Here is a 14,418-nt window from a genome sequence, read left to right as displayed (position 1 = left end):
TGATGGATACCACTCGTAAAACACCATCTACTGCCAAAAGGCAAGGAGCTGCTGCTATATAGCAATGCAGCCCCACGTCTGCCAGCACCCAGATAGCCGATGATGGCTACCAGTCATACTGCACCGTCTACCGCCAAAAGGCAATTAGCTGCCACTGTGTAGCAATGCAGTACCACGTCTGCCAACTTAATGCACTTAGAGCATTTTATGTGGGGACACACACAATCGACTGTATAAAACCGATTTCTATAAAACCGGCTTCTGTAAATTCGACCTAATTTCATAGTGTAGACATATGCAGCATAGTACCTTCCCCCATGAGAAGTCCCACCAAAATGCATGGGAATACTTGTGGAATAAGGTACTATTCAATCTGTAGCAGAATCTAGCCCAGCAGTAGAGAGAGATGCCATCAACCCCCAAGACAATTTCCAGGAAAGAGAAGGGCCAAATTCTATTATTAGTATCTATTACTGGTATTGCAGCAGTGCATAGGATTCCCAGTCAGAGACCAGGACCCCATCTGCGCTAGGTGTTCTGCAAACAGAACATAGAGTCCTTGCCCCAAAGAGCTTACATTCTAAGTACATGACAAGAGTTAATAGGTGGCTACAGAAAGACAGACTGGTGGGATGTAAGGACACAAAGCCACCATAATGGTTAGCATAATAGGCAGTGGTCTCAGCACAACAGCTGTCTAACCATTATCAAGTTTCAATTCTGATTGGATTTTAATCTCTTGCTCAGAACCTGGGTAATCCAAACTCAGGTGAGCTGGATCTCTTGCTTTCATGGCACTTTGCCAGCTACTAGAGCACTTCTAGTTGAGGCTGTTTTCAGTTTAGTTTTAGTTTTTTTGCTGTAGCCCCCTGACCATCAGTCTAACATTAGTTCCCAGTGAATGATCCAGAAAGGAAAGAGTGGTTTGCTAGAGGGGGTGAGAGGTGGAGATCAGGATTCATTTTAAATAAATTGTAGCATTTTCATTTTAAACAACAGTAGATTGGAAAGTCTGAGTTTTAGCAGAGCAATATCAGGATAGCCCTAAAGTTTTGTGTGAGTTATGACTAGTTTCACAGCAATAAAGGACATATTCCTTCCTCTTGAATGGTTAAATTTTTGAGAATATGGACCAGAGCCATTGGCAAAGCTCCCATTAATTTTTTGGTGGGCTAAAAAAACCCAAGCTGCGTTGCACACAGTAATTAATTATTAGTTCATATTTTTTAATGCACACTAAAAATCCAGGTGAAGGCTATTGATTTTATTGTTTACCATTTGCTAACTTAGATTTTTTTATTTTAAAGTTGGGGAATCTTATCAATTTCAAAAGAGCCACAGAGGCTTCTGCAGCAGAAAGTAAGTGCATGCCACTATAAACTTCCAGGAAAGAGTGAGCTTTCATAGATTCATAGATTCATAGATTATAGGACTGGAAGGGACCTCGAGAGGTCATCGAGTCCAGTCCCCTGCCCGCATGGCAGGACCAAATACTGTCTAGACCATCCCTGATAGACATTTATCTAACCTACTCTTAAATATCTCCAGAGACGGAGATTCCACAACCTCCCTAGGCAATTTGTTCCAGTGTTTAACCACCCTGACAGTTAGGAACTTTTTCCTAATGTCCAACCTAGACCTCCCTTGCTGCAGTTTAAACCCATTGTTTCTGGTTCTATCCTTAGAGGCTAAGGTGAACAAGTTCTCTCCCTCCTCCTTATGACACCCTATTAGATACCTGAAAACTGCTATCATGTCCCCTCTCAGTCTTCTCTTTTCCAAACTATACAAACCCAGTTCTTTCAGCCTTCCTTCATAGGTCATGTTCTCAAGACCTTTAATCATTCTTGTTGCTCTTCTTTGGACCCTTTCCAGTTTCTCCACATCTTTTTTAAAATGCGGCGCCCAGAACTGGACACAATACTCCAGCTGAGGCCTAACCAGAGCAGAGTAGAGCGGAAGAAGGACTTCTCGTGTCTTGCTCACAACACACCTGTTAATGCATCCCAGAATCATGTTTGCTTTTTTTGCAACAGCATCACACTGTTGACTCATATTTAGCTTGTGGTCCACTATAACCCCTAGATCCCTTTCTGCCGTACTCCTTCCTAGACAGTCTTTTCCCATTCTGTATGTGTGAAATTGATTTTTCCTTCCTAAGTGGAGCACTTTGCATTTGTCTTTGTTAAACTTCATCCTGTTTACCTCAGCCCATTTCTCCAATTTGTCCAGATCATTTTGAATTATGACCCTGTCCTCCAAAGTAGTTGCAATCCCTCCCAGTTTGGTATCATCCGCAAACTTAATAAGCGTACTTTCTATGCCAATATCTAAGTCGTTGATGAAGATATTGAACAGAGCCGGTCCCAAAACAGACCCCTGCGGAACCCCACTCGTTACGCCTTTCCAGCAGGATTGGGAACCATTAATAACAACTCTCTGAGTACGGTTATCCAGCCAGTTATGCACCCACCTTATAGTAGCCCCATCTAATTTGTATTTGCCTAGTTTATCGATAAGAATATCATGCGAGACCGTATCAAATGCCTTACTAAAGTCTAGGTATACCACATCCACCGCTTCACCCTTATCCACAAGGCTCGTTATCCTATCAAAGAAAGCTATCAGATTGGTTTGACATGATTTGTTCTTCACAAATCCATGCTGGCTGTTCCCTATCACCTTACCACCTTCCAAGTGTTTGCAGATGATTTCCTTAATTACTTGCTCCATTATCTTCCCTGGCACAGAAGTTAAACTAACTGGTCTGTAGTTACCTGGGTTGTTTTTATTTCCCTTTTTATAGATGGGCACTATATTTGCCCTTTTCCAGTCTTCTGGAATCTCTCCTGTCTCCCATGACTTTCCAAAGATAATAGCTAGAGGCTCAGATACCTCCTCTATTAGCTCCTTGAGTATTCTAGGATGCATTTCATCAGGCCCGGGTGACTTGCAGGCATCTAACTTTTCTAAGTGATTTTTAACTTGTTCTTTTTTTATTTTATCCGCTAAACCTACCCCCTTCCCATTAGCATTCACTATGTTAGGCATTCCTTCAGACTTCTCGGTGAAGACCGAAACAAAGAAGTCATTAAGCATCTCTGCCATTTCCAAGTTTCCTGTTACTGTTTCTCCCTCTTCACTAAGCAGTGGGCCTACCCTGTCTTTGGTCTTCCTCTTGCTTCTAATGTATTGATAAAAAGTCTTCTTGTTTCCTTTTATTCCCGTAGCTAGTTTGAGCTCATTTTGTGCCTTTGCCTTTCTAATCTTGCCCCTGCATTCCTGTGTTGTTTGCCTATATTCATCCTTTGTAATCTGTCCTAGTTTCCATTTTTTATATGACTCCTTTTTATTTTTTAGATCGTGCAAGATCTCGTGGTTAAGCCAAGGTGGTCTTTTGCCACATTTTCTATCTTTCCTAACCAGCGGAATAGCTTGCTTTTGGGCCCTTAATAGCGTCCCTTTGAAAAACTGCCAACTCTCCTCAGTTGTTTTTCCCCTCAGTCTTGATTCCCATGGGACCTTACCCATCAGCTCTCTGAGCTTCCCAAAATCTGCCTTCCTGAAATCCATTGTCTCTATTTTGCTGTTCTCCCTTCTACCCTTCCTTAGAATTGCAAACTCTATGATTTCATGATCACTTTCACCCAGGCTGCCTTCTACTTTCAAATTCTCAACGAGTTCCTCCCTATTTGTTAAAATCAAGTCTAGAACAGCTTCCCCCCTAGTAGCTTTTTCAACCTTCTGAAATAAAAAGTTGTCTCCAATGCAGTCCAAGAATTCGTTGGATAGTCTGTGCCCGGTTGTGTTATTTTCCCAACATATATCCGGATAGTTGAAGTCCCCCATCACCACCAAATCTTGGGCTTTGGATGATTTTGTTAGTTGCTTGAAAAAAGCCTCATCCACCTCTTCCACCTGGTTAGGTGGCCTGTAGTAGACTCCTAGCATGACATCTCCCTTGTTTTTTGCCCCTTTAAGCCTAACCCAGAGACTCTCAACACTTCCGTCTCCTATGTCCATCTCTACCTGAGTCCAAGTGTGTACATTTTTAATATATAAGGCAACACCTCCTCCCTTTTTCCCCTATCTATCCTTCCTGAGCAAGCTGTACCCATCCACACCAACATTCCAATCATGTGTATTATCCCACCAAGTTTCAGTGATGCCAACAATGTCATAGTTGTATTTATTTATTAGCACTTCCAGTTCTTCCTGCTTATTCCCCATACTTCTCGCATTTGTATATAGGCATCTAAGATACTGGTTTGATCTTTCCTCCCAGTTTTGTCCTGACTCTCCTTTCTCTCTGCCAATATAGCCCACACTCCCTCTCGTTTCCGACCCATCTCCCCGGTCTCCATGTTCCCCACTTACCTGTGGGCTTTGCTCACCTGTCCCCGTCGAACCTAGTTTCATCATGTAGTCACTTCATGCACTTTGAAGAGTAAATAAGAAAGTGCATGACAACATTTATAAGCTAAGGAAGCAGCAAAATAATGAAATGCCACTGCTGATGGGAGGCATGAAGTGATCTATGCTTGTTGTAGGTGACTCTCTTCATGCAGAAGCTGGTTTCCTCAGCTACAAAGAATGATAAATCACAATGTGGTAAAGTGCCCAGTGTTTGTACTATATTTATGATGTTCATAATTAAACAAAAAGTTAGGAGACACATATGTGCAAGTGGATTCTTGGGACCCTTGCTTGTTATCCTTCACAATAAAAGAACTCTCCAGTTCATGTCTCCAACTAATTTGGGTTGGCTTGTATTTACTACATGAGGAAAGCTGTGTGATATTTTTCAGTCAAATAGCAAATTTGCCCCCAAAAATGCAGTTTTGGAGTGACTGAAACTATTCATGAAATTGGGTCAAATTTGGCAAATAGTTTCAGCTGGAAAAAATACAAAAACATTTTTTGAAAAAGTTAAACTATTTCATTTCAGAATGAACCATTTCATTTAGAAACAAAAGGAAAATGTTACATTTGACCTGAACAGAATTTTGCTTTTTTGTTGTTGTTGGTTTTTTGGGAGGTGATGGGGGGGGGGGGGGCGGGAGGGAAGGAAAAAAAATCTATTTTGGTTTGAAAGTAAATGAATGTAGGAAATTTTTTGGGTTCAGCCAGCAAACCAAAAAATCAATTTTTCACTTGGCTCTACATATGAGTTTTTAAATGTTGGCTGCTACATTTGTATCTATGCAATTCAGGACAAAATCTCTGAAGAAAAAAAATGTGACATGTACCTGTCTTGACATTTGTTGAAAGCCAAGTTCCAAGTTCAAAATGCTCACTGATGTACACTTCTGATGTAGATAAATTGAGTTCCATGTATCTCTTGTATCATATGTTAAAATCCAAGGTCCTTTCTGCTGTGTTTGAACATTTAAGATCTGTGGCACTTTTGTAAAAAGAGGAATTTGCTCTGGGACAAACTTTCTCCTTTCTCCTACTGTTGTGCAAGGTGCTGCTCACTGCTTTGCTACCACTCTACATTTCAGTGGGGTTCTCTCTCTCTGCATATGTGTTTGTGTGTATGTGTGTGTAGCTGTAAAATGTTTTGCAACGGACTGTGATATTGATCTGTAAAAATATTATTGTTCTAAAAGCTAATTATTTTGATTAGTGAAATGGTATGATCTGTGTGATCAATGGAAATGTAAGACTTTTTCATGGGAAAGAGAGTGGCTCTTATAGAAGTAGCTGCTTATGAAATTACATTGCATTCATATGCACAGAACCCCAGGTGCAGCCAAGGGCAGCTCCAAGTTACATCAGCTAGAGTCCCCTAGGGACTGTTCCACTGGCAGAGGATTACTGAAGCACATTGTGCTCTGCCTTCACCATTGCCCAGTACCAGGGCCGGCTCTAGGCACCAGCAAAGCAAGCAGGTGCTTGGGGCGGCAAATTTGCAGGGGCGCAAGAATCCAACATGAGAGCTGAGAACCAACAGGGAGCCCTGGGAGCTGTAGTTTCTTGGTTAGCTCCCTGCCTATAGAGCCAGCCCTGGAGCAGGGAAAGAACTACATTTCCCAGCATTCCCTCAGCCGCAATTAACAGGAAAGGGAGGGGGAAGGAGTGTAGAACTGAAACCTCATGCTACAACTTGCTGTGAACGGTAGGGACAGAGCCAGCTCTAGGTTTTTTGCCTCCCCCCACCTCAACCCTGGGCTACCCCCGCACCCCTGTGTTGCCCCAGCCCTAGACTCTCCCCTGCCCACACCCCCTGCTGCCCCAGCTCTGGCCCCCACCTGCACCCCCCTGCTGCCCCAGCCCTGGGTTCTCCCCCACCCACACCTCCTGCCACCCCAGCCCTGGGCTCTTCTCTCCCCCCCCCCCCGCACCTCCTGCCACCCCAGCCCTGGGCTCTTCTCTCCCCCCCGCACCTCCTGCCACCCCAGCCCTGGGCTCTTCTCTCCCCCCCCCGCACCTCCTGCCACCCCAGCCCTGGGCTCCCACCCGCACCTTCTGCCGCCCCAGCCCTGGGCTCTCCCCCAACCCGCACCCCCTGCCACCCCAGCCCTGGGCTCTTCTCCCCCCCCCCTGCACCCGCACTCCCTGCTGCCCCAGCTCTGGCCCCCACCTGCACCTCCTGCCGCCCCAGCCCTGGGTTCTCCCCCAAAGAAAGAATTGGGTGGACTAAATGGACATTGCACCCCACCTGAAGCCTAGCAAGGCAGGTACATGGATCCCACTAGAATTTAAAATGAAAAGTAAGGGAGGAGAGGGTCTACTGGACTGGGCTTTAGATACAGTACCAGGCATATAGGAGGATTTACACTTCTGAGCCATTGAAGCAGAAATTGACTTTTCTTTTCCAGATTTAGCTAATATTCAGAAAGGGAATCCAGCACCTGCCTTCCAGATTTGAACACCCTCAAAATTCAGGAGTGCTCAAGCTCAATTTGGGCAGCTGTTACTTCATTTCTCCCAAATCAAATATACTGATCCACTGTAACTTGCTGTAGGAAAACGTAGAATAAATTGAGCAAGAAATGCTTCCCAGTGGTTATTAGGACCTAATAACTGTCCTAATAACTGGAATTGCTATTTTCAACAGCCAATGCTTTTTTTAAATTATTATTATTATTATTAAGTTTTAGTTTTTTGTTTAAAAGGAAAACAGTGATTTGCATTGGCAAATTCCCCATAGAAACAAAGAAGAACAAAAGAATAATAAAGGCACCTAAACTTTTCCTCATTTATGTAGGACAGTCTTATAATATGCATCCAGATATCCTCCAATCACACAAGCTGAAAATTGTTCCACTTTACTGCAGTTCTGTAATCATATGGGAACCAATCCTGTCTGTGTTCTGTGCACATCCAAAATTCCTGCTGAATGATCGCCCTGGGAGCGAGTTACCAGTGACCCAGGGCTGGGGAGGCAGGAGGGTGCGGGGGAGGGAGGGGGGACAGCAAAAATTTTTTTTGCTTGGGGCAGCAAAAAACCTAGAGCCGGCCCTGCCCAGTACCACCCTCAATGCCTCAAGCAAGTTCTAAAAAAGATTTAAACACAGTCTAGCAGGAAAAGAGCTTTATCCAAGAGGTGCTGAGTGACTGAATTCAATAGGTTTGCAGGATACACCTTTAAGTGTGGACTACATCTTCTTTTGTGGGAATTTCTATTCCTTAGTGCACCATTTCTCTGTCAATTTTAGAGGGTGACATTACAAAATCAACACTTTCCGTGCACTTAGAGCCCCTCCCCCAAGGCTCCTCTCTTCTACTTGCTACTTGGAGTGGCTTCTTCTCTCTCCTGGCATGAGTTAGTGACACCTGGGACTTCCACCCAAGGTGATTCCTCTCTGTGCCTGAGACAGAAGGAGTGCTGTCTCCTGAGAAAACTGAATAATGCTACTACTGCCAGCAAGGGTATAAAACCCAGGATACAAGAAGCTATAAAGTACAGCACAAACCCCACAAAGAAATAACATTCCCACAAATAGTATACCAAAGGGGGACTTTACTGGAAGCAGGAAAATGGGATCAAGGATGGAAAGAGTGAAGGTTAAATAATAAACACCATCATATCAACAAATTTCCCATCTTCCAACACTCACAACTCTTCACAGTTCTTTCCCTGGCACCTTCCCAGGAAGGTGGTACACTGAGGATGAGTGTTGGGCACACTGACTGGCCTAAACACAAAGAGTCCTTTTACTGTGTCTCCTGCCCTGGATAAGGCAGGGTCCTCTCCTGGCTCCCCGGTCTGGAACCCTGGGGAGGTCTTGATTGGTTCTCAGTAGCTGGTGCCCGATTGTTGACAATCTGTACATTGGTCTCTACAGGGGTGAACTGTCAGCCCCATGCACTAGATCACACCGCACTTCAAAGACTTCCTTTATGGGACGAGGGAAATAATCAGAGACTCCCTGAGCTGTTCTGCTTCTCTCTCAGCTCCCAAATTCAAAGCTCAAAACTGAAACTGAACCTAGTTTGTCTCTAAGTCAGACTGTCCCCTCCCACAGAGGGGGGCTGAGCAGCCCTGGCTCGCCACTGAGGCAGACACCTCTCTATCGATCTCAGCAGGAGTTTCTAGTCCATTGTGTCCCCACCCCTGACTCCAGCATGCTGGGAAATGGTGTCAGAGGGTTTTCATAGTCATTACTGTTGTAGTCCCTTGGGTAGGCTTCACCCCCTAGTGGCTTGGCTGTAGCGCCAGTAGCTGGCAAACGCCAAGTGGGGTTCACACTTATCTCAACATAAAGTTCCCAAATATAAAATATTTAAGGCTGACTTCTGTGTTACTATTGTGAGACTGTTCAGTGCTTGCAAAATCATCTGAAAATCAACTTCTCTGCAGTGTGTATATTCCTCTCTGTTCTATCACTGCTACAAAAGGTAAATGAATGGTGCTGCAAAAGAATGGAAGCTAATAGCCATTTTAAGGCTTACTGGTGATTATTTTAATTAGCTAATAAACCAAAAGGAACAAACTTATTTAATCAAGATAGCAGATGTGTATGATGTAATACAATAAGTGCAGGATCTGCATGCAACGCATGCTAGCAAAGAGATGGTGAAGGATGAGTAAGTAATGTAATAATATAGAATTAGCAAGAGAAGAGAGGCTGAAGGAGAAACGAAGGTTAGGATGACAGATGAAAGGAGAAAGTAAATAAGGAAAAACTAATCAAGTGGGGTAAAGGGCCTGGGGTATGGAGAAGAAAAGCTAAAATCTGTGGATAATGAAGAAAGGGAAGGCACTGGTAACGAGGTTTAGCAATCTTCGCCTTTCTGAGGTCATTAAACTGAGTACTATGCAGTTTACTGTGTGCAGATCATTCAGAAGAGACCGTAAAAGCTGAAATCCTTTCTGCTCATCATGACTGCTAAACATCCCACAGCACTTTGCCATGAGTGGTGTCTTCCTCCAGAGGCCTGGGCTAAATCTTCTCTCTCCCTTTACAGACATGCAGGATGCTGAACAATAAACACCCTGCACCCCACAAGGAGTTACATTTCAGGATATCACTAGTCAACAGTGGGGATAGGAGCTGAGACCTTCACCCTCAAATACACAGGTCTCCAAAACTTGAACTAAAGGATTAACTATGTTAGCTGTTGACAGCAGTACACTCTTATTCCCTGTGTGAATGAGCCCCTGGAGCGGGGACATAGAACACTTAGCCACCACATTACACACTCATTCTGTGCTGTGGATTTCTTATTCCAAGCATCTGAAGTCCACAGCAATTCAAATTCTCGATATAAGCTACCACTTTCCCCCCACGGTGCGGTGTTGAAGGGACAGTGAACAGACCCTTAGTACTAAAATCACAGGTCTGTGCCACTTGATCTTATATCCATTTGACTTAGCCCAGCTAATCCAAATCTTATTTAAAAAATCAGGTGTCAGTTTGCTAGAGAGCTAAACCATTGTTTCAGAAGGTGTAGGCATTTTCCGGTAAGTTCCGCCCAGGCTTAGAAGAAAGATGTAGATACATTCTTCCCTCTCTGAAGAAATGTCCTTTCTATACAGCACCTCTATAGAAAACAGAATCTTCTATGGTAAATCACTACGAAAATATTTTCTTGTAATTGTCTCCTTTCAGTGGTTTGGATAGTATAAATTATTCAGTGGAGATGGGAGGACAGAGATTGCTGTGGAACTGCAGCAATTGAGAGAGCGCTTCAAAGGCTCAGTCCCTTGAAAGCCTCCCTTGCCAGCGAATCTTACAGCATATGATGAAGTAACATGCTTCCTAGTCTGTGCCCTGTCAGCAAGGTGACTGTGGGTTACAGAAAGGTGAGGCTCTTGGGGATGCTTTGAGCCCGGGGGAGAGACTGGCATAAAGTGATTACCTTATTCCCAGAGAGTATCCTCAAGTTAACTATTAATTGATCTTTTATTCTAATGTGACACAAATGATGTGTATGAAATCTGAAGGCCAATCTCTTGCCACTAGTGTCAATGAAATCTTTGCCAATGACTTCAGTGAACACAGGATTGGGGCCATAGTTTCTAGCTCAGGAAAGCATTGGTGTCGAGTGAATTATTGTCCCATCAGGCACAATAAAAAGGGGGTGGGAGACTGGTGAGGGCAGAACATGTTGAGAAAACATATCTTTTGATTAGATCCCACTGTTTTCAAGATGAGAAATCCCCTTTGCTATTGACTATAATTTGGTTTACTGGCATAAGGAATGACTAATTCATTATTTTAGTAACTTGTTTTCTTATTATGGTAGAAAAGAAATAAACAGCTGCAAAACTCCCATAAACAATTGCTTTGGTACTGCTAAATTAATTTTTTGCCTATTTTTGACATATATTCTAACTCCATCTCCAGTACTGCAACAGCCACCTCAGTCAAAGGCAAACTAACGAAATTCAGTTCAGCACAAAAAATTTCAATCTAACAGCCCGATAAACTATTCGTGATAGCTATTTATACTATGTAATTCCTTTACTTACCTGATGGTGTGCTGACTAGCTCCTCAATACACTAGTTTGTTTTCATTAGGCTCATTTATAGTCTTTAGACAAAACAAAAAATGAGGGTTTTTTTTCTATTATTTCAAAATATTTTTTCTTTTCACCAAGTTTCAAATGGAAAGATGTATATAAAATTGTGAATGGCCAAAATGGCTTGATTAAAATAGGAACTGGCCCAAATCTCTCTTTTATATACATGTGGTGGCTACCATCTTGGCCAACACCAGAGATTATGTTGGTACCTCCAAAAAGCATGACCCTCTACAGCTTGAGCTAAAGAGCCAGGCTCTCTAGCTGAAGGCTATAACAGACTCACATCCTCTGCGCATTAGGCACAGATTGAGACTAATAGTACATACTGACCAGTGGGTTACATACATGCATATGAACTACTACATATATCTACAGTATCGGTACCAAAAGGAGTGTAGTTTACAGTTGGTTTACTACGGTTGTCTTGATCATAACCTGGTATAATTCAGTAGTATTTTTAACCAGAATATAGCTGCTAGTAGAGCATTTTCCATAAAGGCCCTTGACTGCAATACTCACTTTCCACCTTGGTCCTCCACTGCCTGAATTTAACACTATGTCCTTGTAAGGAATTTTAGCTGAGAACTATGCTGTTTATGGTGAGCTGTTTATTATGACTCAAGCCAGAGCCCTGAACAAGGGGTGGAAGTAAAAGGGGAGTTCTTACTCCCTTGTGGGAACATGTAGTCTAAGGCTGGGTCTACACTACCCGCCTGAATTGGCAGGTAGAAATCGACCTCTCGGGACCCGACGGGACGCGACAATCGATCCCCGAATCGACACTCTTACTCGACCAGCGGAGGTGGGAGTAAGCGCCATCGACGGGAAGCCGCAGAGGTCGATTTTGCTGCCGTCCTCACAGCGGGGTAAGTCGGCTGCGATACGTCGAATTCAGCTACGCTATTCACGTAGCTGAATTTGCGTATCTTAAATCGACTCCCCCCTGTAGTGTAGATGTAGCCTAAGTTACAATCATGCCTCAAGTATAGGTCTATCAGACATAGGTGCCTACTCTGTGGTGTGCAGGAGGCACTTCGGGGGAGGGGATGGGGCATGCTTGGGGAAGGGAGTGGAACTGGGCAGGAAGAGGCAGAGCGGGGATGGGAAGAGGTGGGGTGAGGATGGAGCCTTGGGGGAAGGGGTGGAGTGGGGGCATGGCCTGAACAGGAGGGAGCACATCTGGGGAAAGAAGGAAGCTGGTGCCTGTGCTCTCAGAAGATAGTTTGTAAAATGAGTTCCATGTGGAAATTAAAGAACCTTTGACTCTCTTAAGGATACGGGTTTAATCTGGTGTCTGAGCTCATAATTCTCCCACTTGCACCTGAATTTGTTGGATGCTGCCCACTGTCCCAGAGATGGATTCATTTAAGTGGTCCTATATATAGGTTGTTTATGAAGCACTCCGGCTTTCTTTGAGATAAAAATGTAAAGTAGCAGCAGTACAAGTAGAAATAATTTATGATCTTGAGTCACCTCAGATGTGAAGCCAAAAGAGAGCCGTTTGGATACATTACGCTTTACACCTCTATAAATCAATGCTGTACATATTTAGGACTTTAGGACATGTCTGCAGGAATTTCTCGTTCCAGAAATCAATGCAAGGATTACACTAGTGATACATATATTTTTCCATTTGAGACAGAATAGTTTTACCTGTAACTTGCATTCTGTAGTTCATCTCCTCTTCTCACAGATGATATGGCAACATCCAAAGCCTATTGATTGTTATGTTCAGATACCCAGATAACAAGTATAGTTAATTAAAGTTTCAGGCCACTTTCCTATGTTGAAGATGGTGCACAACTGGCTGCCAGGGAAAGGAGCATGGGAGGTGGGTGAAGCTTCTATTTGGGAATGCTAGCTCCCAGTCCCACCTCTTCTGACCATGGCCCCGCCCACACTCCACCCCCCCTCTCCGCCCCAGGCCCTGCCCCCTCCCCTGCTCGCTATCTGTCTCCCTCCTCTCCTCCCCACTCAGATCCCCCCACTGCTGCTTGCCACATTCCTCCCTTTCCCCACTGGCCACATGCCTCCCTCCTCTCCTCCCCCCACCTCAATGCTTGCCCGCCCCCGCTCACCGCATGCAAAACCCACCTGCAGTGAGCCGGGGGTGGGGGCTGAGTGGGGAGAGGGGGATTGACGTGACAGGGCGAGGAGGGGGTGCCCAGCAGGGAGGGGATTGAGTGGGGAGGAGAGGAGAACCCAGCAATGGCAAGCTGGCAGCGGGGACCTCTGGAGAGGGGGTTGGAGATGAAGTGCTGGAGACTTGAGCTGCAGCAGCTGGGGAGAACACTGAACTTCAGCTTTTATATGCTCTATGCAGGTTCTGGGGCAGCTGAGGAGGTTGTATTTGCTACTCAGCTTCCCGGGTTCATTAGTAATCACTATGGGGAGTCCAAGGGACCCAGGAAGCTGAATAGCAGATACAGCCTCCTCAGCCACCCTGGAACCTGCATGGAGCATAATAAATAAGAAAAAAAACTTCCGGTGGAACGCAGGGAGGGGAAGAGGCGGGGGTGGGGGCATCACAGAGCTCGAGGACGGGGGGCAGGAGACCCCCCAAGTGCTCTCCTCACATGTCACCTCGGTGTACAACAGCATGTACAACAGGAGCTCAGCTCTGGGATGCAGTGTTCCTCAGAGAGCTCCCCAGCATGCTGGGAATCAGTGCCTCTGCTGCTGTACTCCTTAAGAATGTACAGTATACATTCCCAAATGCAGATATCCAGCAATCACTCCTCACCACCCATCCCTGGCCCTTTTGGGTAGCTCATGGCACTAGTCCTGTACTGTCCTTGTGCTTCCCTGAGCCCCAGGACTGGAACTGCCTGGTCTCTGTGCGAGGGTGTAAAAGAAATGGTTCCTTTTATCCTTCCATCATTGCTCAAGGGCTGGACGCAATTACTGCTCTCTCTCCACTCTCGCAATGGCTCAGCAAGGACCTAATTCTGCAACTCTTACTCCCATTGTATCCATTGGGACTACTCACATGAGAGAGCGCAACTCAATGTAAGGGCTGCAGAATGAGTCCATAAGACAGGGCCATATGATGAATGAAGTTGATTTGGCAGGTTGCACAGCTCTTGGGGTTAAACTCTCTATTAATTATCCTCCAACGTTTTACAAATATAATTCCTCAGTCTGTTGGCAATATGGTTTGGAAGGTTTGTACAAGCCACTTAAACAGCAGACAGAATGAGAAGCATTTCAGCATAGTCAAATATTGATTTTGTCTCTAATCCCCTTTGTTACTGAGACTATCTTCAATATCCTGTGCTGCCGGGAACTTGAAGTTTAAGTGAAAAGATGTTTCAAATCTCCAAAGCACTGTTTTCTCTTTTGATATACTAGGCAAGCTAACGTGACATTTTCTCAACATACACTAATGTTGTATTTAAAAAGGACAACCACCACAGTGCCATATGATTTGGCTTTATTTA

The sequence above is a fragment of the Malaclemys terrapin genome, chromosome 2, assembly GCF_027887155.1.
Source record: "Malaclemys terrapin pileata isolate rMalTer1 chromosome 2, rMalTer1.hap1, whole genome shotgun sequence".
Lineage (NCBI taxonomy): Eukaryota > Metazoa > Chordata > Testudines > Emydidae > Malaclemys > Malaclemys terrapin.
This window is presented reverse-complemented; position numbering follows the sequence as displayed.